We start from the raw sequence: 26202 nt of genomic DNA, 5'->3' as shown, positions 1-26202 counted from the left end.
ATAATATTTTTTTTAAAGCAATGTAACATAGAACATTCAGGAGTGTCTTACAAGAAATCCCTTGGTTAAAGTTGTAATGCCAGCTCAAAATACATGGTCTATGCTGTAATTGCTCTCAAAATATCTGCTAATCTTGCAGCACAACAACTGTGCTATTCTTCTCTGCACGTTACAAGGAAATAATGCTGACATTTTGCCACATGCCCTGATGGCATTCAGCTCCTGTGGGACTGGGCTGAACAGAAAGACTCAGTGCTTGTCTTGCATCGTTCAATTTTTATTATGCTCTTCAGCATTTCTGATTGGCATTAACAGCTTGACACTGTTAGGAGAGAGAGGAGCTTTTCATTGTCTGTAATTATCAGACAGTAGATTTGATGCTGGATGAATCAATATTTCCATTTCAAGCAAACGCTCGCGTTTGTAGTCTTTAATTCCAAGAAATATGATGTACATTCAGAAAAGGCATCATTAAATAAAAGCAGTGGTAATGGCCTGCCTCTCTTTAAAAAAAAAAAAAAAAAAAAAATTGACCCTGCACATAAATTTTCCCTCAAGGAATCCATTAGTCCTTTTTATGTTAGTTAGCACAGTTGGTAGTAACGATTCAGAGAATAAATGAACTAATAGCTTTCTGCACGATCTGCAGCGGCAGACCTGAGATGGGAAGAGCTCATATAAAAACCAGTATGCTCCATTTGCTGTCAAATGCAACTTTGACTTTTACGTGGCCTTCGTTTTGGGGCACATAGATCTTTGGGTTCCCAAGGTGAGGGCTGTGCCTTCATTGCCATGAGGATGCTGTATGCAGTGCCCCATGGAGGAGATGCAAGCACCCACCTCCTCTGCTTTGTCCCTTTGGCAGCAGCTTTGCCCATGATATGCAGTCCATGCAAGCTCAGCCACACCTCTGTTAACCAGACAGAACTCTTCTGTGTGAGCACTCCAGCAGATATCATGGGGAGCCCCGGTGCAATCACTACATCCACATCTTTATCAGGCAGCTCCTTCAAGATGAAGATCTTGTCAACAGCTGAAAGAAGTCATCAAAGTAGCGGCCTTGAGGAGATAAACTGCTGCAGGAGCCATCAGTTCATCGGTGCAGCTCTTCTTGTTGCCTGGCAGTCACAGTGCAGTTGTCACTGCTCTGCCCATTCTGCTCCCTGTTCTTTGTAACCTGCTTCAGGAGTGGAGATTACAGAGCCCCTTCACTATGGCCTTTACCAGGTGCTCAACCCAAACAGAGAGATCTGCTATAATAGCTATTTAAGATATGTGAGTATCCTGACTCCATCACTCCAAGATGGTATTTGGGTATGGTATGAAATGCATTACGTGGCTGGCTGAATTCAGAAATCAATGGTTTTGTAAGAAAGAATAGCATTATTGATCTTCTTGAATTTAAAGAGGGAGAGAATCTGGAATCTAAAAGATATTTTTATGTCATAAATACCTATAAGGATAGGGAAGAAAACGAGGGCCAGCTGTGAGGCTATCTGCATAAAAACTGGAATTTTGGCACTAGATGTAGCACAATCTTTAAATAGGCATCTCCATGTCTCCTGGAGGACTCAGAGACACGGTCAGAAACTTGTAAGCATTGAGACATCGATGCCTCTCTCTCTCTTGTTTCCTGGGCCCACTTAACTTAATGATTCACTAGAACCTAGGTTGCCCAAGGAGGCTGTGGATGCCCCATCCCTGCAGGCATTCAAGGCCAGGCTGGATGTGGCTCTGGGCAGCCTGGGCTGCTGGTTGGTGACCTGCACACAGCAGGGGATTGGAGCTGGCTGAGCAATGTCATCCTTTGCAACCCGGGCCATTCTGTGATTTATTTCATTTTTTTAACGATATGATTCTATGATTTTGCAGCAGACATCAAAGACAACAGATTTTAGCCTTGGAAAGGTCAGAAACAACAGCCACAAAAACAGCAAAAAAGAACAGAAAAAGAAGAGAGAAGGGAAACAAGGACCCAGTGAGTTTTCTCTTCCCACAAATACAAGTCAGTGAAATTATATCCAGGATTATAAGGTTTCCCCTTTGAATGTCTCTGTTGAACAAGTAATGCTCAAGTTTTGGAGTGAAAGACCTGGAAAGAGCAAATTAGATATTCATCTGCTGTGAACCTGCTGTAAATGTTAGGCAATAGGGGTAGCTGAATACTTTTGTATGTTACTGGACAAGGGGTCAAGTGGTGCAGTCACTGTCTCTGGAGGTGTTCCAGGGCCATGGAGGTGTGGCACTGAGGGATAGGTGCAGTGGGCACAGTGGGGAGGGGTTGGGCTTGGGGATCTTGGAGGTAATTTCCAACCTGTGTGATTCTATGAAAGGGAGATGTAGCGTGAGCACCAGGGGAAGCACGGTGTCCATTAGACCATGGAAGGTCTCAAAGGAGCTGCTGTGTCAAAGTAGGATGGATTTGCAATACTGACTTTCTTTCTCAACAAGAAAATAGTCACTGAATATTACTGTGGAAGAGGAAATGACACCAAAGTGTCAGAAAGTTGTAATAAATTGCTATCTGATTGGATTTACTGAAGCCAAAAATGTAACTAAGCTTAAAAACAAACAAAAAAATCCGCTTGTTTGGAGCCATCGCGTTCTCCAATGCACGGACTTTTATTATTTCCTTTCTTTGAGCTGTCCTTGGTCATTACTCACTTCAGAGGTGTTCACACTGCCCACTCATAAGATCTTGCCAGGCTCTTTGATGCTATCTGCTGTGCTGGAAGCATCCGCTGCTTCCTCAGTCTCCAGCTAAAGAGAATGTTAGGAAAGAGAAAATGTTAGTGCCAGCTGGGGAACCTTTAACACAGGAGTTACTGGGTGGAGGGGGGGTGGGGGGTGATGCTGTGAGCTTGCCCTGACCAAAACCTACTGAGATAAAGAATTTTAAAGACAAACAGTGTCTGTACTGATGGATAATTTCTTAGTAATCTTTGTATATTTCTGTGTATGTGAAGAGATGTATTCACTTCTTTGTCAGATGTGCCTTTACTTGCTGTCCTGGGTCTGACCAAAGTCATAGAATCACAGAATGGCCTGGGTTGCAAAGGAGCACAGCGCTCATCCAGCTCCAACCCCCTGCTGTGTGCAGGTCACCAACCAGCAGCCCAGGCTGCCCAGAGCCACATCCAGCCTGGCCTTGAATGCCTGCAGGGATGGGGCATCCACAGCCTCCTTGGGCAACCTGTGCCAGTGCCTCACCACCCTCTGGCTGAAAAACTTCCTCCTCATATCCAACCTAAACCTCCCCTTGAGCTGATGGTTCAACAGCTGCCATGAAGATCTGAGATGATCACTGACTGATTTGGGATGGGGACTCATGGGGATCTGAATGGTTCTTGGAAGTTGTTAAACTTAGGCTTGAACTTGATGTCGTTGTGGTTAAGGTGGAGAGGAGCCCGGCAGTCCTGCTGTACCTATGCAGAAAAGTGGGAGTGTGAATGAGGACCGTGGGGAAGGGGCCACTGAGAGCAGAGACCAGTGAGGGTGCAACAGGAAAAAGGTTTGTACTGGATTCATATTTACTGGGGTGGGTGATAAACAATCATAGAAAAGAAACAAGACCTGCAGCATTCAGATCTGATGTACGTCTGATGTATCTAAGAGCAGGTTCTCTTCTCTACCCATTGCTTTCCTGAATGACAGGTTAGGTCTGGACCCTTAGCTAATGTCTCACAACCTACTGAGTGCATCTTTTCTGCCACTGTTTCTAAATAACACTGCGTGAGGTTGTGTGATGAGCTGCAGCGTTGTGCATCCTTGGTTGGCTCTCAGCTCGCAGGGAATCTCTCTGTTAAGGATCTCAGTGATTTTCCAAGCTAACATTCCTCTCAGTACATCCTTTATCCTCCCAGCAGGTCCATGTGCTGGTGGAGACCACGCAAAGCAACTCCTTTTTAATCCTAATAGGGCTCTCCTCCCATCTGGCAGATACAATTCTGAAACGATTCAGTAAGTGCGAGCTCTAATGATTTGTAATATACTGTAACGCTGCCAAGTTAATACTTTGGCACCTTTCTATGAATGCAATCCCCAGTTCCTTTCCTACCTGCAGCGCCACGGCCACCAGAAGTCAGTGGGCTCACAGAGGTGTTCTGAAGGGCCTTCTGCAGTACCTTTTGTTTGCATTGTGTTGTGCGTGAGCTTAAATCACGGTCAGTGTTAGTAGCTCAAGGCCTCAGAGACTGCTAGTTTTACCTGTATTGATGCTGTTTTACAGTAACTCTTCTAAAACCACGCACTGTCTGTATGCAGCACAGCACACGTGGGAACTGTCCTAATTCCCAGCAGGCAGCAAAATACTCTTTTCACCCTCAAAGGGCGAGCACAGGAACTGCAGTCATGCTTTCTTCTTGGATAGCAGTCTCACGTTTTGAAGCTCTACCACTTTTTACTGTAGTCTGCCTTGCTGCATCTGATATTGGGATCTCTGTTCCAGTCCTGCAGGCGGCAACCCGCCAGGAGCTGGGTGCTGTGAGGATGGGATGTCCCAATGCACCCACAGCCTTACAACCATCTCTGGGTGTCCTCAGGATGCTCTTAAGGAGAGGTTGCTCAGAGTAAGGTGAGGGAAGGTGACAGAATACTCCGTGCTCCTACAGTGCATTGCTTTCGAGGAATGAATAAGTGCACTTCTCACAGACCAGCATGTCTAATTGCTCCCTGGAAGATTCGGATGTCACAGCCCAGCTCACCTGCAAAGTGTGCTGGTTTACAAAACCAGTATAAATACCCCAAAGGCAGCACCAGGAGCACTGCTGCGGTGCAGTGAATTAGCATTATTCCTGCGTGCAGCACTCTAACCTCCAGAATGCACTTTCCCTTTGGATTCACAGTGATATTTTTCTATTTTCTTTCTTTATATAGCAGGTTCAGCCTCCACCAATGTTCATGCTGAGCGCTGCCTCTCCCCTCCTTAACCATCTCTTTGCTTTCCAGAAGCTCACTGATCACTGCTCTCTTTGCTCTCCACGTGCGCTCCAACTGCTGTGCCCTGAAGGCTGCTTGGGCTGGGATCCTTTCTCAAATCCATAGGACAGCAGCAGCCTTCACCAGAAGTGCCTGTTTCCATAACCCTTCTGATCTCCTGCTACTTTCTGTTCCTCTCTCCATCACAGCACTGACAAATGCATTGTTTGTACCCGTTTCTTTTCATTCCCTTGATGTTTGTATAGCGATATGTGTTCTTCCTCACTGCAGTCCCCAGCATGGATTGCTGATAGAAAAAAAAATTGTGTTTTTCTTGTCTCTGCTGCAAACTGTGCCCTTGAGCTGAAGAGATAAAACCAGTGGTGGAGTGTTTAGTGCTGTGTGAACTACCAGCAGCGGGGCAAAGACAACTTTCTTGCGTTTGTTTGGATGTGAGCAGGAAATTTTCTACACAGAGGCAGTGAGGACCCTGGAGGTAGCTGAGTTCATAGGTGGACCCAGGGCACCCTGAGCCAGAGGAAACCTGACCCATGGCAGAGGTGGGTGAGGTCCCTTCTCACCCATCCACACTGTGGTTCTGTGATGCTGCGGTTTGTCTCTACAGCAGGAGCTGCTCCTGTTGTTTTGGGGAGCAGGAGGTCTCACAGCCCCACTGACCAGAGCCATCCTCTGTGCATGGCACACCACGGTAGCTTTGCATATTGCTGTGCCATCTGCGTGTCGCTGCTGCTCTGACATGAAGCTGAGCAAACTGCTTTGGCTTTGTGCACCTGGTGGCCTTCCTGCCAACGCAGTGCTTGCTCCTCACCATAAATGCAAATGGGTTCCTCTGAGTGGAGCTAAGCGAGTGCTGGGGCATGCTAACCTCACAACCGGTCAGTTCTGCTGGAGGAAAGAGCACAGCCAAATGCTGGGGGAAAGTGCTCATATTTAAAGCTACTCACATCAGAAATTCTCCCGTTCAAGATGAAACAGACGTAAATTGGCCTAGTGATTTCATAGTAGCAAATCGTAACAATAAAAAAATCATTAAAATCTTATTGGATATGTCTAGGGCCACCAGTGGGCGATTGCCTGTCTTATTAACCACATTAATATCCTTTATGAAACAAATTTCAATTTCAGCCACGGTAATTCCTGCGCAGCATACAAAAAAGATGATTAAAGACGAAAAACAAAGTGTGGCTTTTCAGCTGCCACTCTGCTGCATTTCCTCCTGGGATTGCAATGGGACCAGTGCTGGACTGGATGATTCCTACACACCTGAAGCAGCACGGCCTCAGCTACTAGCAGGTTTAATAGAACTGCCCTGTTCCCATGTCTCATCCAAAACACAGCCCCTGTTTGTACTTCAAAATAGATCTTTGTAACTGTGACATAATGCTGCACTGGGGAGACGTTTCCTGGTAGTGGAAATGCAGCGAGGAGAAAATATAAATATATTTGTAGCTGGTTAATTTTTTTTTCTAAAGTGTAGAGAACAGAGTTCAAATAATTTTCAATCACAGCCTCTTAATTTCTCCTTCCTTGACCTTCTTGTTCTGTTTGTTATCCAGTTTTATTGTTTCTTCCCTCTGCTTGCTGGGTTGCTGCAGAAGTCTGGTTCATCCTGCACAGTGTATTCATCACGTTGGTTCGGGTCATTAATCTCTGCTTTTCCTTCAAAAGATAATACATGTTTAATGGCTCTGTAACGTAATAGGCAGTAAGGCAGAGTATTTGACACAAGTCTGAAGGGCTCTAGAATAATGCGCTTCCAAATTTATTTAGATATCTGTATTTCCTCTGAAAGATTTTCAATGGTCCTTCAATGATCTAATGGGCTTGTATAGTCTGTGGTTGTTTTGAGAATAGAATTAAATCCACCCTCCTTAGGTAAAAAGTCAATAGCTGATGGAGAGGAATGAGAAAATATATTTTTCTTATTATATTCCCTATTTATTTACTGTAGGACTTCCTATGATTTCCTCAGTGCACTTGTGCTGCAGCTCTGCTCCAGGCTGGGATGGTCGGGTTCTCTTGCATCCATCTGACGCAGTGGCATCTCAAAGGCTGTGGGCAGGTGAGATGGGCACTGGGAGCATGGGGGGCACAGGGGAAGCTGGGGCACAATTCACAATCTGTACCTACATGCTGAATATTACACGTGCACTGTAATGCTGCAGTGCAAGAGCTCTGCTCTGAGCATGGATTGGAGCCCAGCAGCTTGGGTTATCCCAAGAAGGATGGCAAGGACCAACTTTAAGGCAGGGAAAAAGATACAAACGGGGATGTTCAGCTGGTGGGTTGGAAGGGGGAAGCTGTGGTCCCTCCTGCTGTTTGCTGGCAGATTTCAGATTGGATATTAAAGAATGTTTCTTCTCTGAAAGAGCCGTGATGCAGTGGCACAGCTGCCTAGGGGGTGGGAGGGTCAACATCCCTGGAAGTGTTCAGGAACCATGGAGATGTGGCACTGAAGGACATGGGCAGTGGGCATGGTGGGGTGGGCTGGGGGTCTTGGAGGTCTTTTCCAACCTCAACGATTGTGTGATTCTATGATTGCCACACTCAGAGCACACCACCGGTCAGTGGGGACATCTGTCATTACTCAGGGAGGTGCTGGAGGGCACACTATGAGCACCAAGACTCAGACTGCTCTGGAAAAATATAGAAAGCTGTGCCAAAACCTACTTAAATTTCCCCTCAGTAAACGATTCAGGCTGTACGCGGGGCTAATAGCCAATATACAGCTATTATTAAACTTTCATGTTATTTTGAAGGTAAACAGCATTTCGTTTTGTTGCAGTTTTAATTTAAATTAAGGTCCATAATTGGATAGTGCAGAACAGCCTTCTGTGTCAGGAACATGATAGCAGTGAATCTGTCTCCTCTCACAGAGCAGAGGCTTGCTCTCATCTGCACTGAAAAAAGAAAGCAAAAAAAGAAATGATGGTTATTGTGAAATAGGTCGTGTGGTTTAAAAAAATGTTTTCTGCTTCCTCAGGTGTCCCATGCTCCCAGGAGAGTGGTATCAGGGGACAGCAGTGTCCATGTCAAATGTACAGAGCTGAGGGCCAAAGGGTAATTAAAAACATCATGAAAGTAATTTGGTCACTGATTAGTATGTCCTGGGCATCTTAAGGAGCAAATACCACCATGGTTTTTTCCCTTCAGGAATCCAATGCTAACGGGACAACAGCTCATCTACGCAAACCTCAGACTGCTCTCAATTTGAAAAAAGCCTGTAGCCAAATCTGCTGCAGTTTTAGAACATGACCGCTATTAATGTCACTGTCCAGACAGTTCATAGCTTAGGGAAAAGAGAAAACTGCAGTACCAGTTCATTTGTGGGAAGATCAGAGGAGCAGCACCATGGCCATGTCTACACGCCTTGGAGGGATCTGCTGTGCCGTACAACCAGTGCGTTTCCTCTACTGATATACAGAGCTTATATGCACGTACAGGTATGCCTCACTGTCACAAAGATTGTAAAAGGACTGGGGCATCTAATGCCCCAGTGGCACAGCTGGGCAGGAATGGTGGGATCACCATTCCTGGAGGTGTTTCAGAACCATAGGGATGTGGCAATGAGGGATGTGGGCAGTGGGCATGGTGGGCTGGGCTGCAGTTGGGCTTGGGGATCTTGGAGAGCTCTTCTAACCTGAGTGATTCTGTGATTCTATGATCTCTTATAGAAGGACAGCCTGGAGAAGGCTGGGGAGGATCCCATCCACATGTATGAATACCTGATGGGGGCAATGAGATGGAGCCAGGCTCTTCTCAGTGTTGCCCCAAGGGGCAGGAGGCAATAGACAAAGATGAAAATAAGACAAAAGAGACCAAAAATTCTTATAACAAACAAACCAGCAAAATCAATCAGGAATCTATTTAAACATAAGAAAACCCTTTTTTGAACTGCAACCTGTTTGAGCATGGGAGCAGTTGCACATTGAGGTGGTGGATTCTCTGTCCCTGGAGATGGCCAATGCCAGGCTGGAAGCACTGGACAACCAATTCCAACCAGCCCTGCTCTGTTTGGACCAGACATTCTCTAGAGCTGCCTCCAGACTCAATGCATTTATTTTATGTTTCTGTAATGATTCTATAAACTTTGTTTTTCCAAAAACAGTAGTGGGTTTATCCTGCACAACTTTTAAATCTGGTAGCTTGTTACATTTTGTAGCTTCATTTTGGTCCATGGGAAGCATATTCCTGTGGATGAAAGAGATGCAGGGTTTATTAATCTGTCCATTTTACATTAGCTATCTGGGCAAAATGATAGGCATTTCTTATTTGAAACTTGTTATAGAGAAACATATGGTCACGTACATGAAGTGAGAATAATTTCAAGTTTGAAATTCCATCTAGACGCCGACATGAATACCCAATAGCAACAAAGGAAATTTGAAAGCAGTTTAGACTAAGCCTGGGGTATAATAATCTGCAAATGAAATGCAAATTCCTCTCAGCAGGAGTGCAATATGCTGTTGTCTCAACAGGGGTACTATTTACTGTTGCTTTGGAAACGTGCAGGAGGGAAGCATGGGCCATTGCTTTGACAGAGGGTAAAGGCAGCTCGTACCTTTCTTCTGCTTGACTTCCAAACCTGACTTTTGGAAGTGGGCTGTTCACCCTAATAATAAGATGAGTTGTGCAATAATTAATTGCAATTGCATTCATATAAAGCCCTGTGGAAACCTCTGCCCACTTCTGGCCCTTCATCTCACACATCAGAACTGCCATCCTGATTCCCAAGTTAAAGCAATCTTAGAGATATCCTCATTGAGGAGCGATGCTTAAACACTCCTACGTTCCTCAGAACTGAACTATCAGTGTAGGTTTGACATCCCTCTATTGCTGCTGGATTGCTGGTAGGTGGCCTGATGGCTCTTTCATCCACAAACATTCCTCCCTTCAGCTGCTGGTACACAGCACTGTGCCCCGAAACCTTTCCCACCTCCATCTTTATGACCACCTAGAAGGATCGTGTAACTAGAACTGCAATCTGCAGCTGATAGCGATAGAAAAGGAAATTAGTATCCTGCATTTAATTAATATTTGCACCGAGAGAATTGTTAAAATCTAGCCAGCTGTTACCATCCCCTTTCATTACTTCAAATGTTGATAACATTTGTCTCATGTACCAAAAATACTTCAGCAACCAAAGCGCTCATGAAGACCAATGGTGGAAAGTGAAAGGGATTGCATTTATCACAGCCTCGAAGCTGCAAGTGCAGTAAGTGTGGATGGGTGTGAGTTCTACTGCACCATAGAACAGAATCAATACCCGTGCTCAGTGCTTCAATAATCTCAGAAAGAAATTGGCTCCCACATTCAGGGAAACCAAGCTCATTTCTGAAGTGACATTAATTGTCATTTCTTAACTGATCAGGCAGAAAAGCCGAAAGAATAGTAACAACAAAAGGCTGTAGGGAGATATGCTGTCTTAAGCATGTGGAGGATCTTCCAGAATTAATTTCAATTTAATTTAATTTCTTTAATGAATCTGGCTGCTAGAATGGAAATAGAGCTCAGTTTTCTACATTTTCTTTCTGAATCTCTTAGGTACTGTAAAAACATGACATTTTTCTTTGTGCAGTGCTTTGCATGGCAGAGATTTTAGAATAAATAAGTGCATTATGCCATCCAGTGTCATTAAGTGTCATAAATCATCAGGATTGCTGTTTGAGAACTAGAAGTAGGTAATATTCCATAAAGTTAATTTATAAAAAAGGCTATGAACTTTATTATTGCCTGATAAATTACTCCACTGACACCAAATATTTTGTGTGTAAGATTAAAAAAAGAAAAAAAAGAAAAGAAAGAAAGAAAAAGACAACTAGCTGATAAAACAAACCTGAAGTTGTAACAGCATGGCGAAGTTCATCATCGTGTGTTTGAATATCATACTTCAGAATTTACTTCCTTTGATGCTAAATAGCACTTGTTTGCATGTCTAACCGTTCACTGTTCCTATTGCAGGTTGGCAGGTCCCTTAGCTGAGGCAGCCCCCCTCCATTCTGTGGTTCTATGGGCCCAGGCTCACAATGCAGCGGAGCAGAGAGAGTTGGTGTGCTGACAGGTGCGTGCTCCCATCCATTGGTCATCCCAAGAGCTCACCCATGGGCAGCGGGATGCTGTGCTGCCCCTCTCTTATGACCATTTCTTCGTATCCACAGTGCCTGCTCTGCTACAGCCAGACAGCAGCAGCACGTACAGCCCCTGACAGCTCACAATGAAGTAAGAAACAAACAAGTGACATGAGAAAGCAGGTAGCTTAAGTTAATATTCATAATAGAGAGACTTTAGGCAACGCGGACGTTTCCTTCTTAGAACAACCCAATTGCATTTAATAGGCAATAATTTCTGTTTTGTGGTACGTTACTTATCACTTCTATCAGGGTAATCACACAGGCTGGTGGCTCTGTATTTGTAATCCTGCTCCCACCTTAGAGCAATACGGCTATTGAAATGTATCTGTCTCCTTAATATCATCATTTCTATAAATACAAACAACAATCTTCCCAAAAGCAGATAATCCCCACCAATGTAACGACAAGACATTTTTCCAACTGCTTCACTGAATTATCATAGTACAAGAATGCTATAGCCATTGGAAAACAAATCTTCAAAGGACCTTAGGAGGGAGGTCAGTTTTTCCATCTCCCTGCTCTGAGACACGACCAAAAGCTTCTAAGGATGTTTTCATCAAGCATAAGGTAGTATGGTGACATTGTGGTTGGACTTGATGATCCTTAAGGTCTTTTCCAATCTGAGTGATTCTATGATTCTGTGGTAAAGAAATGCTTTAGTACCACCACTAAAAATGATTTCACAGCCACACATTAGAACGTCTCAGATAGTGCATAAGTTGAAGACCCATCAGTAGTCATTCATTCAAGGGAATATCAGGTGTGAGTATGTAAAAAGAGCTGCTAGAGCCAAAGCAGCAATTCCTTCTCTCTAATTACTCTTTTGATAACACAAAATGTGTTGGCTTGACACTATGAGGAAAACACACTGGATGTTATGTCATCTCACCTTCACCTAGCACATTTAAATAGATTGCTAAACAATGCTTCACTGTCCTTTTCTGCAGAGGTTATGCTGGTAAGTCTACAGCTCTGTCTCCTTATCTGTTGTCTTTTCAAAGAGAGGTTGTGTATTTATTTCTTCCTTTCTGTACTTTGGGGACCTCGCCTTCCCTGTCTGAGTTTTCCACAGTAGACATTAATGGCTCAGAAAGTGGTGTGTTTAATTCCTTAAGCGCTCAGATGGGTTTCATTAGGTCTTGATGGGTTGAATAAATACAACGAAGATAAATATTGTTGCACCAATCCTGAACAGTGTAGTTGATTGCTACATTAATATTTATTCTCAGGAACAACTTATTAGTATTTGTATTTTTTTTCTATGAAGACTGAGGAGGGAAAAAAAAAAAAAAAAAAAAAGCTCTTTTAAACATTCAAGACTTCATGTTTTTTCTTCTTGCTTACAAAATAACAAAACTACATTTTTCTGTCTTTATTCTTAGTGTTTTACTGCTACTTTTTCTTGTGTTTCTTCCAGCTATAATTAGTTTTGATCCTTATTCTTCCCATTTCTTCACTTTTCGTTTTTCTTCCATTGCTTTCTCCTTGCCCTGGGGGTGAGAGTTGGTGAATGACTGCTTGCACAACCACACATTTTCCAGGCCTCCTACAGTGGTAGAGAAGTCAGAGCCAGGAGTGTGGCCATGGTCCCATCTGTCTTTAGGAGTGCAGAAGTTGTAAGTACAGCTCTGACTCTTAAGGGAGGTGGTGGGATCACCATCCCTGGAGGTGTTCAAGGTGGTGGTGAAGGGGCAGTGGGCATGGCAGGGTGGGCTGGGTTGGGCTTGGGGATCTCAGACAGTTTTTCCAAGATGAATAATTGCATGGTTCCACATCTCACTCAGCACTGGGCATCCATTTCCACTGTTCCCATAGGGAACAGCTATATATTCTATAAGGGACAGCTAGGGCAGGATTGACCTTCACACGGGAGCAGGCTCCTTCAGAACAGGGATTTGGGTGTAGTAATTGTGTTTTTCCTGGGCACTGAAATGAAATTCCTTGCTCATACCCTCTTTGCCCAATTTGACAAGAAACTGTCATTTGACTGGCAAATTAAATAGAGACTTTTGTCTCCATGTCCTCGGGACATTTTACTTAGTAAGATTGTGTAAATCCTCTAAATGAAAAGGATTTTGTACGATGTTCTTAGCATTTGTTTTTCTCTCTTTCCCTCTTTTCTATCCTGGATTAATTAATTAAAATAAATAACTTCATTATACCCATCGAATAGAAAACATATCCTTAGGATATCACTTCTCCATTCCATATATTCATTGAATTTGGCCTCAGAACCTCACTTGGCTCATCCCAACTGAATTCCAGAGGCAGATGCTTTTCAACTAGTGCAGATCTGGCTACCAGCACTGTTCAACACACGTTTTTATTTGAATGTGAAAAAATTCTCCAGCCAAATGCACTTGAAATTCATACAAAGGCCTCATAGTCACCAAAGTTCCACTACTTAAGTAATACTCTTTCCATTGCCAGATTTTAAAATTCACACCTCCTAAGACTTAGGAGGGAGTTGTCATGTCTCTTGTATTAAAACTGTATGACATTAATATATAATTTAACCAAGAATTTGACTGTTCTTGAGTAGTTCCAGTAATATCAGCACTGACATTTTTTGCATAAATCTTCTCTCTATTTTAACGCTCAGGAGAAGTCGGAGGAGTTATTATGTATAATACACCTTGTTTTGTATGTTTGAACAGTCAAAGGATGAATCTGATTCATACCCTGGAGGCATTCATCTATTAAAATGCCAACGTAATGGATCTGAAAGCTTTGGCAGTGAGAAGAATAGGAAAATTTTCCTTTTTTTTTGAGCGAGTAAGATTGTCCTTTCCTGAATATGATGGATCATCCAGAACAGAAAATGGGAATTGATACCTAAGATTTGGCTTTGTTACAGTTAAGTGAAATTTATCATGCTCTGCAGCAGGAGAAATTATTGTATTTTTTCTCGCAGTGCATTTAAGGCACCTGATAATTTAAGAAAGAAAATACGAATTCTCCTGGAACATGGAGACAAAAAGCTTCCCCTGTAGGCGACTGATTACTGTGGTTTTCTCCAAGTTAAAAGAAGGCTTAAATATTGACTGTATTGAATTTATGGGCTTCCGTAGAGAAAAAAAAATATATATGCTCTTATAATCTTTAGACAGCTTTTCATATAGTTTACATTTAATTTTTGTCTGTAACAAATTCATTTTTTCTCTGTTTTATGTGAACTTGGAGCATCAGTCTGGCTGATAAGTGAAGATGGCACTGATCTATCACGTTTCTGTAGTGGCAAGTGGACCATTCTTACTACAGACAGAGATGCCTTCCATTTCAGAGGAAAAAAAAAGTGCAGGTAATACACATCCCCAACCCTTGGAGGTATATTTTGCTATGAATAACAACTTTACACAGAGCTGTACGTGGATAAATACAGGAAGTTTTCAAATATTCATTCCTTGAAAATGAATGAAAGCTGCACAGCATTTTCTCCTTAACACTCTCCTTCTCCACTGCATGTCCTTAATTTTTCAATTCTATTATGTAGGTCGTCTGTGGACCACAGTCCTTTTGGGCACACACGTGCCCTGCCATGGAGAATTTCTCTTGCTCTGACCCTTATTATCCTTTCTTTCAGTTTTCCTGCTCCACATACAACTTATGTCTAAGGAGCAGACTTCATAATGCTCCTGGCAACCTGTGTCAGTGCTCAGTCACCCAGATTTTCACCACCCATCAATGACTTCTCCATCCCAAAGATGGGCATGGCTATTTAGAATTCAGAAAGAATGCTAAAAGCTATTGGGGAAATAAAGCATGGAGCTATAGACAGAATTTAGAGAAGCCACGGTTGACAATCAACATCCTAGCACAGATCTTGATCTGAAAATATCCTCAGGAAAAGAATATAATAGTCTAATAAAACCCCCCCCCTTGTCACATTTCAGTCTCCAACTTCAAGTTCTTCAGACCTCAAACACACTGGCCCAAAGTTGATGTCATTCTTTCTGAAACACATAGCGATGGAGGTGATAATTATAATGGAAAAATGAAATTTCATTTAACATGTAGTATCAACAGTAGAGATTGAGGGCCAGGGAGAAGCAGTGGGTACACAGTGATAGATCCAACCTTGGCATTGGCTCAGCCAACATATCTGAGTGCTTCCAAGGAAGACTTTGGTTACATGGCGAGGTGACCCAAGCAGTTGCTCTTCTTCAACAGGAACCATTGAAAACATTTGGTAAAAACATCCATATAATAAGAACTGCGAGGCCACAAATCCACAAAAAGTAATTGCTAAGAGATGTCGATCTATGAAAACTGACAATTCCCATAACTGATCAGCCCCTCCTCATTTATCCTCAGTCCTGTAATTTTTTGCTCTAAAATGCCTGCGGTTATCTGTTCTGCCCCACTGATATACAGACTGCCACTAAAGTAGCAGATATTCATTCAGAGCATGCGAGATGTCACTGCTTTCATGTTTCAGAAGTACTGTGTAATTCAAGGAGTTGAGAGAATGTGATTTTACAAAGGACTACTTAAGAAAATTCATGATTATTTAAAACTCAACTTTAATGTATTGTTCTATTTTCTTTTTACCCTTCAGATAACTTCAGTCTTTATACTGTAATATAATTTGGTGCTGGGGAATGGAATGAGTAAAGATATAAGTTATTTAGTCATTCAGATCTGCTAAATGAGAAATAATGGCTTCAAACAAGGAAGGGACATTATTAACTGCTCATAACATATGCTCTTACAGATTATTATCATTCCAGCAACCTTTCCATTAATTCCTCTTCCTGACTATCTGGACCGAAAGCGATGTCTGATTTTTACCAAATTCATCAAAGTGCTCCTGGAGTCATCATTTCTCATTTACAGTGTGAGTGCTCCGTTCAGCCAGCACATCTGTCATGGCTGACACCAGGCGATGAAATCTTACGGCTCTCCATAAGGCGTCTAAAAGCAAGGAGAACGGCGCACCGTGTGATGCTCGAGGAGCTACAAGTCTATAAAAGTGCATTAACTCTTTTGCTGTCACTCTCACAGAGGCAGTGCAGACCTCAGCAGTGTTGCATTGCCTGTGGGCTCAGGTGTTTGCAGTGATACCTGGGATGTGTGTGACAGGACGGACATCAAGGAGTCTGGATCATCAAAACTTCTCTTCCAGAGCTTGGAGCGGTCTTGGGCATGATGAGCCCTGCTGATCTCACATGGGGAATATTTAGGGAACGGAGGAGATGATCAAGGACACACACACAGCATAAAATCCTGGAGGTGCAATAAAAGTGATGCAGGGCAATCTGACCTTACAGCAGTAGTAAGGGAATGAAAGCAGATAACCAATAAATGGAGCCAAATGGAGCAAGGAGGAAGCGATGTCCAGTGGGCAAAGTTAGCATTTCTTAAAAATCAAACATAAGGCTTTTGCTGGAGGTAGACCACGTGCCTAACACAGACATATCCTGCAGGTATCTCTTTGCTGTTGTAGGTGGAATTAGAGTTTTATCTTTGGCAGCAAGACAGATGCGATCTGCTAGAATCAAACACCTCAGCTGAAAGGCTGTGAGTATCCCCCAAGGCTTGCAGAGCACTGCTGTATTTCGTTGGCAACCTGGGTTAATACACCACAGTTAACTGTTTTCTTCTGTTGTCCTTAGACACGAAAAGCAGGAGAGATGAGCCAAAGGAAAAGAGTGCAGACAGTATGGTTAATAATGTGGAAGTTGTTTTCTGAGACTCGCAATAACAAAGAATTTAGGCATATTTAGACAAAGCAGCCTAGTTTCACGAGTGGCAGCTTTGGTTGCATTTTCTCTGTGTGTGTTAGTGAAAACCAGTGCGTGAACACAGCAGTAGTGGGTGGTTCAAAGGAGACCATACCCTGCTTTGGTGCCTGCATGAACCATTTATGGTCATGGAGCCACGAACACCCTTCCTTTTCCTCACAAAAAGCAAAAAATAAAGAAAAAGAAAAATCACCAGTACTTAGAAAACCCCCTCAGAATGTAGGGGATGTGTTTAACAAATGCTATACCAAATAGGTGTCTGAGAAAGTGCTTACGAGAGTTGAAGAGGAGCTTTTAGTGATGTGATGGCACTGAGATTTTCCTCAGGGAGCACAAAGAAACCAAGGGCACATTCCCACCAACATCCTCAGCTTCTGTATATTAAACCCATGCAGCAATGCTCAATAAACAGATTGGTCAGCAGAGGGTTAATGCTTTCAAAGTCCTTATTGCAAGCTAACGCTCACATGCTTCAGACATTCCAGCATCTTTCCTTGTCTACTTCTAATTTCCTAATAAAACTGCTGACATTAAAAGCTGATTTTGGAACAACTTTCAGTGGGGCTCAGCAAAATTGTTTTAATGACTAGCTTCTGCTTGCATGTGTGCTGGAGTGAGTGCATGAGGCTGGAGACATGCAAGCACATGGATCAGCAGGATTTGCACAGCACAGCACTAAAACAGGAATTAGTGGGATTTAAATATATATACACCTTTTAAAACTTTTTTTTATCTCAAAAGGACAAAAAATATCCTGATAATCCAGTAAGAAGGTGGCTTCAATAGAGGTGCTTAAAAGGAATTCTGAGATCCCCAACTACAAGAAATGTGCTATTTCATTTATACATTGTGAGCTTCCTCATTTTTTTCTTAGCCCTCCTAAGGCTAGGCTCCAAAGCTGCTGTCATTCCTTGTCACTTCTCCTTACCTATATTAGAATTTGAACAAACAAACAGCTGGCATATAGAAAATAGATGGAAAATTCTTGCTGTTTCATGTTGCTGCCTGAAGGCACCCAAATTTCTCCATCCAGCACATCAATGACCAGAGCACCCCATAAATAAAGGACAAAGCAGAAACGAGGAGAAGCAGCATTGATAAAAGGCAGAATACAAGTCCCTTTTAGGGTCTCAATTCATCACACATCAACAGGTAGTAGAAGAGGGCAGGAAGAGAGTCCTATTATAGAATCACAGAGACATAGAATGGCTTGGGTTGGAAGGGACCTCAAGGATCATCAAGTTCCAACCCCCTGCCACAGGCAAGGCTGCCAACCACCAGATCAAGTGATAGATCAGCTTGCCCAAGGCCACCCCCAGCTTGGCCTTAGACACCTCCAGGGATGGGTGTATGTTAATGTGTTATTAAGAGAGCAAAAGAGACAAAGCTCCTATCCTGCCCTGGGCCACAGCTCACATTTCTCCTTATTTCTGTGGCTTGTTTCAGGGACACTGCAGCAGGCCCGGTCATGCACCAGCACATGGCAAGATGAGGTTGGCAGCGAGGTCAGCCATGCTGTCAAGGCTGCTCAGCCTCTGTGCAGATGGCCAGGAGCAACAGGTTTGTGCTCAATCTCACTATCCTTCACTGCAGCAAGACCCCTCCAGCACCTGATTTCATCTGCTTGATCAGCACCACAGCATCTGCTCCCACTAACTGATTGAGGTGGGGCTGTATGGCTACAACTGCCCATAACTTCTTGTGTTTGACCCCCAAGATTTGTTTCCATTAGGTTGCACTTGCTCTCTACATGGTGCCATCTTTGCCTGGTAAAACTGAAGAGCAGTAAATTGCACTTTAAAGAACTATTGAATAGACTTAAAAACAAACAAACCAAAAAACCCAACTGCACAATTTCATTAAGGAGATGGAAACGATGTAGCATACTGAAGCCTACACAAAAAGCAAAAAAAATAAGGTGTAGAAATCTTTGTGTCAATCAAACACTGACAGCTTATGTATTTCCATGAAAATACAAGCATAATTCAGCCAGAAAAAGTAAATGGTCGCAATATTCTCACTTTGTGTTTTAAATACCTCATGCAATCAGGAATCAACCTCGCAGATTGATTTAGCTAGCTGATTACATATAAAATATGCTTTAAAAAATTCCAATTCTGCTGTGTCTTTCACCTCTGATTCCAACAGCTGTTTATTTTCCTTCAGAAGAAAAAACGTTTTACAAACAACTGAGAAGACCAAATTATCATTTTAAGAAGCAGAACAACAACAAAACCGTAATGTTTCTCTCCTTCAGGATGGAAAGCATCACGCACTCAAACTTCACACTCTTTTTACACTACGCTACAAGATGGGAACAGAGGTCACAGAAATTGCAAGTTGTCTCACCTCAGTGCAAGGGAATGAAAAAACAATAATCACACAATGGACAAAATCAAAAGGTATGAAGAACAAGGGGAGATCCTATGGGTAGACAAACATCAAAGCCAAGCATAAAACACTATGTTGAGTATGTAAGTAGTTAAGTAACAGCAAACTGGTCCTCAGCTGCTGAAATGTGAAAATGCACATTTAATAACGCAGGACATATTGAGATGTATAATGCTTTTTTCCTAGTTCAACCTAATAAAAATTCCCATAGAACTACTGGCACATATCCTGAAACAAGGCATTGATCGAGAATTTGGAGATGGCAAGGACATTGTCAGGACACAGGGTGGAACTGTCAGGTCATGCCATGCAGAGACAATGTCTCTGTGACACTGTAGTGTGCTCTGTGCATGGGTGAGAGGCACCGATGCCTTCTATTGCGATTGAGCAAGGCTCCAAACCATGACTTCCATGATAGCTTTAAAGCAAGATGGAGGAAGACGGCATGGGGAGAATATTGTACAACAAGTGGAGGAAAAAAAACCTGGCAAAACATACATTGGTTATCAGAGGGTGACACATCAAATGTGACAAAATAGATTCCACTGTGATTTTATCTGGGGGCAGAGAAGAAAACATAAGCATCAACACCACTTCAGTTTATCTGTGGAGCATTCACTTCTGCTGTAAAAATGGTTCCTACCAGTGGCCCATTTCACATTCCAGGAGGTCACCAACCAGCAGCCCATTTTTGCTGCCCAGAGCCACATCCAGCCGGGCCTTGAATGCCTGCAGGGATGGGGCATCCACAGCCTCCTTGGGCAACCTGTGCCAGTGCCTCACCACCCTCTGGCTGAAAAACCTCCTCCTAAAATAGGGGGGGATGAAATTATGCCTGATGACTCTTCTTGTACAATAAAAAAAGGTAAAAATATGATTATTCCAGAATAGGTTGATCTTGTCACCCTTTCCAGATCCTGTTAATATAGATACATAATAGATGTGATCAATTCCAGCTTTGACCAGAAGGAAAGTAGCTGCAAATGCTGGCCAAAGGAGTAGCTTTGGTTTTATTTTAGGAAGCTGAATGCTTCCAGACACCAGCAGAAATTGTTAAACTACTTGTCTCATCAACATCACCAGGAATGATGGGAAACAACAGTGAATTATGACTATCAGCTAAGGTATTCACAAATAGCAGAAAGTGAGTAAAACAATCTCGTGGCTTGCAATGCCCCTGCACTCCATATGCATCAGAAACGTGTCTGACTAAAGCAGGAATAACTAAAGTGCCACCAATTTAAGAATGAAGGGAAAAAAAGAATTCTCCTGAATGATCTTCAATTTTCTGGTTATTTTTAGGGCATGTCATGGGACAATGAAAATACCAGAATATTTGGTCCAAATGCTTACTTTTCAAATTCGAGGGGAAGAGGAAAAAGAGAGGAGAAAAGTAAAACAGAAAAAGTATTTCTGGGAGTGATCAAAGTTGGTTTGATTTTGTAGAACTGGAATAGACCAATTCGTTCATTTTCTATTTCTATAAACAGGAACAAACCCTCAATCTATATGTTTAGGAAAATCATTACAGCAGTCAGTGTGGAATATTTACGGAATTGGTTTCTGAAAAACTGACAATGCTGGCAACCATTGTAGTAGTGCTTTAAGTAAAATGTGCATTCAAATAATGCAAGCAAAAAAGATCAAAAAGGTGATCATTTCCCTGCTATATTACAAAAGGCAGCATTTTATTCTCTTTATTGCAGAAGCACTTGCAAATTACTGAGTATGAAACAGTTGTACGAAGCTTTTTACAAGCACACACTGCAACATAATACGATATCACATGAATTTAATGGATGTTTATTAAAAACAGCACCAGCACTTAGTTCTTATCCTTAGCTGAATGGTTTTTTCCTCATAGATTATGCCATCTCTTAGAAAAGCTACAAAAAAAATGCATGGTGACAGTTCTTTGAAGACACCTGCATGTTTGTTCACAAAAAGCCTTAAATGTGCAACTTGATAGAAAAAGAAAAAAGAAAAACGATTTCATATTCCTAAAGTTTTCTATCTAGATAACAGGGGATGGCTTCCCTTTATAACAGCATTTGGAAAAAAAATGACTATTATCGTCAGATTATGCTGTGCTCCCAAGCACTGTGCATCAGTGATAAGAAGCTGCTTCAGTTTTACCAACAGGCAGCAGTTTGCTACCTTGGAATCACTGGAACTACTTTATTCACGCCCTAATTAAGCCCTATTTTTGAAAAGAATTAGTGATATTGTAAACAATCATCAAAAATTTTTAAACACAGTCACTACCATTAGCTATGCACTGTTGCCAGCAATGAACAAGAGCCTGTATGCTGTCCTTGTCAAAATCTGCCCAAGTAGAGAATTATGGTGAAATTTTGCTCTTCCTGTGCTTCACCCTTCAAAATAGTTCTTGTACATAATGCCAAAGAGTGGTGAAATGAGGGATGAGTCTCTCTGGTAAGAGAGGGCTTATGAAAGCCTAGTAGAGAGGCATGATCAGACTTCATAGAGTCATTAAGATTAGAAAAGATCTCTAAGATCATCTAGTCCAATGGTTCACCTACCACCAATACCACCCACTGACAACGTACCTCAGTGCCACATTTCCATGGTTCTTGAGCACAGGACAGTGACTCCACCACTCCCTGGGCAGCCTATGCCAAAACCTCACCACTGTTTCAGAGAATAAATTTTTCCTAACATCCAACCTTCAGAGTTGAATGTCTGATTGCAGCTCTATGCATTCAATTTGGAAATTCACAGCTAATGTATTTAGGTTGACTGAGTGCACTGCTGGTTGGTTGGTGCTGAGGGCTGGGCCAGACTGCTGGCTCCTGCAATGGTGTGGGGCAGGGGATGCCCATAGGGTGAGCTGGGCTGGGCCAACCTGCAGGTTGGACATGCCTGCCTCACCTCACAGGGCGAGGTGAAAGAACGTGGTCAAAACCTTGCGCTTACTTCAAGAAATATCAATGCAAATCAAAACAAAAACTGTTGTCTGATCACTGCTGGAAGAAGATAATGTGCAGAGCCAAGAGCACCAAGCATCAAATGGCTTGGGTTGAAAGACACCTTGAAGATTATCCAGTTCTAACCCCATGCTGCAGGCTGGGAAGTCCCCCATCAGCTCTAGCTGCCCTGGCCTTGGGTACCTCCAACAGTGGGGCACCCAAAGCTCTGGGCATCCTGTGCCAAGCGGTGAGGCACGTTCATATTTAAGTCTACTCAGACTTAAGTCTACAGACCCTTATTCTAGTGACATTGCCAAATGGTTTTATAGCATCCACAGCGTCCTCAGAACTGTGTAATGTGTGAAGAAATTCTGCTTCTCATTTGTCTTGAACAGAGCTCTGCTGGTTTCACAGAGCTTTTCACAGTGAGTTTGGTCCAAGCTAGTAAAGAAGCACTCCAAAGCACACATTCCTGATGCAGCATTGCCCTGGGAGATGCTGTGCCAATGCATCCATGCCTCCTGCCTGTGCCGTCTTCAGGTTCCTTCTAAACACAGATTTCCCCTTCACCTTTTGGCAGGAGCCATTCTAGCTGACGTTTCCCTACTTCACCTCCACCCCTCTGCATGATTCCCCAGCAGAACAACGTTTGCAGCTTTTCATGTCATTGCTGGCTTTGTCTGTTGTCATCCTGGTGGGCAGGGAAGTGACTGAACCTGCAAGCCCCAGACCTCCCTGACATGCCTGGGCACAAAGAAAACAGGAGCTTTAAGCCAATCAAATCCAGCCCCCTGCTGCCATCAGACAAGGAGACACAGGGTTCGTCCATTCTCATTGCTGTGTTCATGACACACAGGTAGCTCTCCTCTATTTTCTTTCAATCCCTTAGAAATGGAATACAAAGCAAAACACAGACTCTCCACTGCGTGTACTATTCTGTTATAAATCAGACGGAGAAAAGTCTTTCCCTCCAGCTATGCAAGCTGCAAGGATGTCTAGAACAGAGGGAGGATGATTTTTAAACACTTCTATTTTTTGCATCAGGTGGCTACACTGCATACCTATGGCCTCAATCCTCCATGGGAACCAGAGCTTGGCCTGCTTTGGATGGACAGTCTCCTCATTGAGTGCCTGTCCAGCTTATGTGAACCCTCTCTACTTAAAGGAAGACAAATATTTCCAAGAGGAAAAATGAATGGCTCGACACGTATTCCAAATGACAACAAAAAAATCCACAAAAAGAAGATTTTGTGTATGCATGTTTTGATCACTGCAGATTTTTCGTTTACTGCAGATCAAACCAACATCTCCAAATGCAGCTGCGGGCTATTTATTGGCTGAAGACAGTTGTTTCATAGCACATTTTCAGTTTCAGAAACTTGGAATCTTCTGGTTGAAAGTACCAGGCTGAATAACAATGGGTTTTCTGCAATCTCAGCAGGCATTACGAGGATTTGGGATCTCCAGATCACATTGGTAGCTATCCAGGCCTATAATCTGCTCATGCTGCTGCTAAAACTGAAAAACCAGAGCTTTCAGCAAACTGTGTTCCCTTTCTCTAAGAAACTGGGAAGGAATCTTCAGCGTGAATGAAAAGTCTCCAAAAACCCCCAAAGATCACAAGATCCACCGCTGAGAGTTTCTGAGCTGTTTTCTGTTCTTCTACATAGAGCTGTATGAGTAAACCTGGCTTTGGAACTTAAATGAATCTTTAGACATTTCTTTTCAAAGTTTGCACTTCTCCAAATTCAGTTTTAAATGATTCAGTCTTAAAATAACTGTGAAAACTAAGACTATCAACATTTAAGTGGTTCTCCTTGGAATAGCCAGGAGCTCTCCTCTGCAAAGCTGCTATAAAAAGCTGCTAGAATTGTAAGAGCAACATAAAGCCAAGGTTCCTGGATGTTAAGTTTTGCAATATTTTCTCTAATAAAATATTGAAGGAAAAGATCTAAGTTGTTGAAAAGAGTTTCTATCAGATTTTAATGGAAACAGATACTTGAGTTTAACATCATCAGTTCTTTACAGCACCTGTTCCTATGTGATAGGAAAACACATAATTGCTGCATCTGGCTGGGTCAAAGCCAGATATGTGGACAGACTGGGAGGACTCCCTGAGAGCAGCCCTGTGGAAGGATGGGGGTCCTTGTGGACAAAAGGTGCTCTGCTCTCGTGAGACCCCACCTGCAGTGCCACATCCAGGCCTGGGCCCCAGCACAGAGAGAATCACAGAATGGCCAGGGTTGGAAGGGACCTCAAGGATCATGAATCTCCAACCCTGCCACATGTGGAGGGACATGAGGCTGTTGGAGTGATTCCAGAGGTGGGCATGAGGATGCTCAGAGGTTGGAGCACCTCTCCTATGGACACAGGCTGAGAGCTGGGGGTGTTCAGCCTGGAGAGAAGCTCCGGGGAGACTTCACTATGGTGTTCAGTACTTAAGGGGAGATGATAGACAGAAGGAGAGTGACCTTTCACACAGGCAGACAAAGATAGGACAATGGGGAATGGCTTTAAACTAAAAGAAACAGAATTTAGGTTAGACACGATGAAGAAATTATTTCCTGAGGCCCTGGCACTGCTGCCCAGGTGCCCCATTCCTGGCAGCTCAATGCATTTGTAACAGGCAAAGCCTAAAAGTCTCAGCCCTACAACAGATGCGTGACCAGAAGAATTATTTTCAGCTTTTCACCAAAATAACATAATTCTACCTGGCTTTGCTTTTTCTATCTATGCATCTTCAAAATTGATCATCATCACTATGGGCAGGTTGTTGCATTACAGGTAACAGAAGCACAAAGAAACTAGAAACAGAGTGCAAGGGCTTGCTTATCACCCATCAGGCACCAACCAACTGTGCTATGTACCATCATACTTCCCTACGAGAGGTTCCACTATATTTATGGACTATGCATTTATTGCCCATTGAAAAAATATCTTTCTCCATTGGTTATCTAACACTGTGGATAACAGCACCATCACAAAAATTCAGGACAGCAGATGATGGACTCAACGCTATTGAGAAGACAATGCCATCCTCATGCCTCCCTGAGTTATGTATACACTTACCAGGTCATATATATTTACGTGGATATGCTCAGATGTGGAAGCCTGCACATAAATTCAGCTGCTACAGTCATCATCTGCACAGTGGTGGTAATTATTCAAAAGGCACGTAGGCCTGGAGCACTCAGGTATGCTTTGTGCTGCACTTCCTTCGCATGTAAAAGACACTCTTGCTTTTCAGTCTGGTGGCACCATATAAATCACCGACAGACAAACGATACGTGCTGGAGAGGGGGCAATGCATCATCAGGAAGTTTCAGGTGTCTGCAGTCCCCGCAATTTATGGTGGATGACTTTGGAAAACACAGCTCTGCTGCTGGCAGTGTATTTTACGCTGTTGTGTCACCCCAGCAGCATGCATTGATGGCTCTGTGTTCTGGGCTTAGGTTTGAAACAGACAGAAGCTGCCCTGATCCCGAGCACTCCCTTAAATGCACACTATGTGCTTTGCTCTGCACTTGCTAAAGTTGCAGGCTGCCCAGCAAGCTGTGTGATCCACTGAGTACCCAACGTGGGCAGGGTTTGTCCCTCCACTCCCACTGGTTCTCACACACTTAAGCTCACTGCCAACCTCCACCAGCCCGAACCCCAGGGCTCTACTCAAGTTGACCCCCAGAGCCCAGCCTCTTGCTCACTTCTGTCAGTGGCTGCTAAGGACTTTACAAAACTTTACTAAACAACTTTACAAGACAAGTGAATTCTCCATTCCACTCATTTCCCATTCCTCTTTCACTCCACCCACGTTCATTCAGGTGAGCACAGACTCAGATGAACCCCAGCAGCCTGTGCTAAGTGGAACAACAAACTGTCAGACCCAACAGGTCCCTTCTAGCTTTGTACATCGGAACTAAGGCTTGGGGCCTTTGAAAATCTTCTGCTTTTACCCATCACAGCTCCTTTTCTGCTTATTCCTGCTGGTACCATGCTCTCAAGCATTTGTCAACAAGATGCTAATCTGTAATTCAATTAGATCACTTTGATTTTCTTTCTCAATGGACAGGG

General features: G+C 43.1%; 1 protein-coding gene and 1 long non-coding RNA gene across 2 annotated transcripts in view; both read left to right on the top strand.

Moving 5' to 3' along the window:
• The window catches only part of MDGA2 (MAM domain containing glycosylphosphatidylinositol anchor 2), a 340836-nt gene extending 332542 nt beyond the window's left edge, over positions 1–8294 (top strand). The window contains exons 21-25 of the mRNA XM_048949134.1: positions 866–1275; positions 3396–3511; positions 6890–7000; positions 7922–7998; positions 8092–8294. The gene's annotated coding sequence lies outside the window, so the exon portion shown is untranslated. The remainder of the gene's footprint in view (positions 1–865; positions 1276–3395; positions 3512–6889; positions 7001–7921; positions 7999–8091) is intronic.
• A 5976-nt stretch (positions 8295–14270) lies between these two features.
• Positions 14271–24252, top strand: LOC125695136 (uncharacterized). The gene is made up of 4 exons (XR_007377824.1): positions 14271–14370; positions 18260–18373; positions 19071–19215; positions 23179–24252. It is a non-coding gene; the product is annotated as an uncharacterized LOC125695136 (long non-coding RNA).
• The last annotated feature ends 1950 nt before the right edge of the window (positions 24253–26202 follow it).

This window comes from Lagopus muta, chromosome 6 (assembly GCF_023343835.1).
Source record: "Lagopus muta isolate bLagMut1 chromosome 6, bLagMut1 primary, whole genome shotgun sequence".
Classification (NCBI taxonomy): Eukaryota; Metazoa; Chordata; class Aves; order Galliformes; family Phasianidae; genus Lagopus; species Lagopus muta.
Note: the sequence above shows the minus strand (reverse complement) of the source record. Positions and strands in the feature narration are given on the sequence as shown.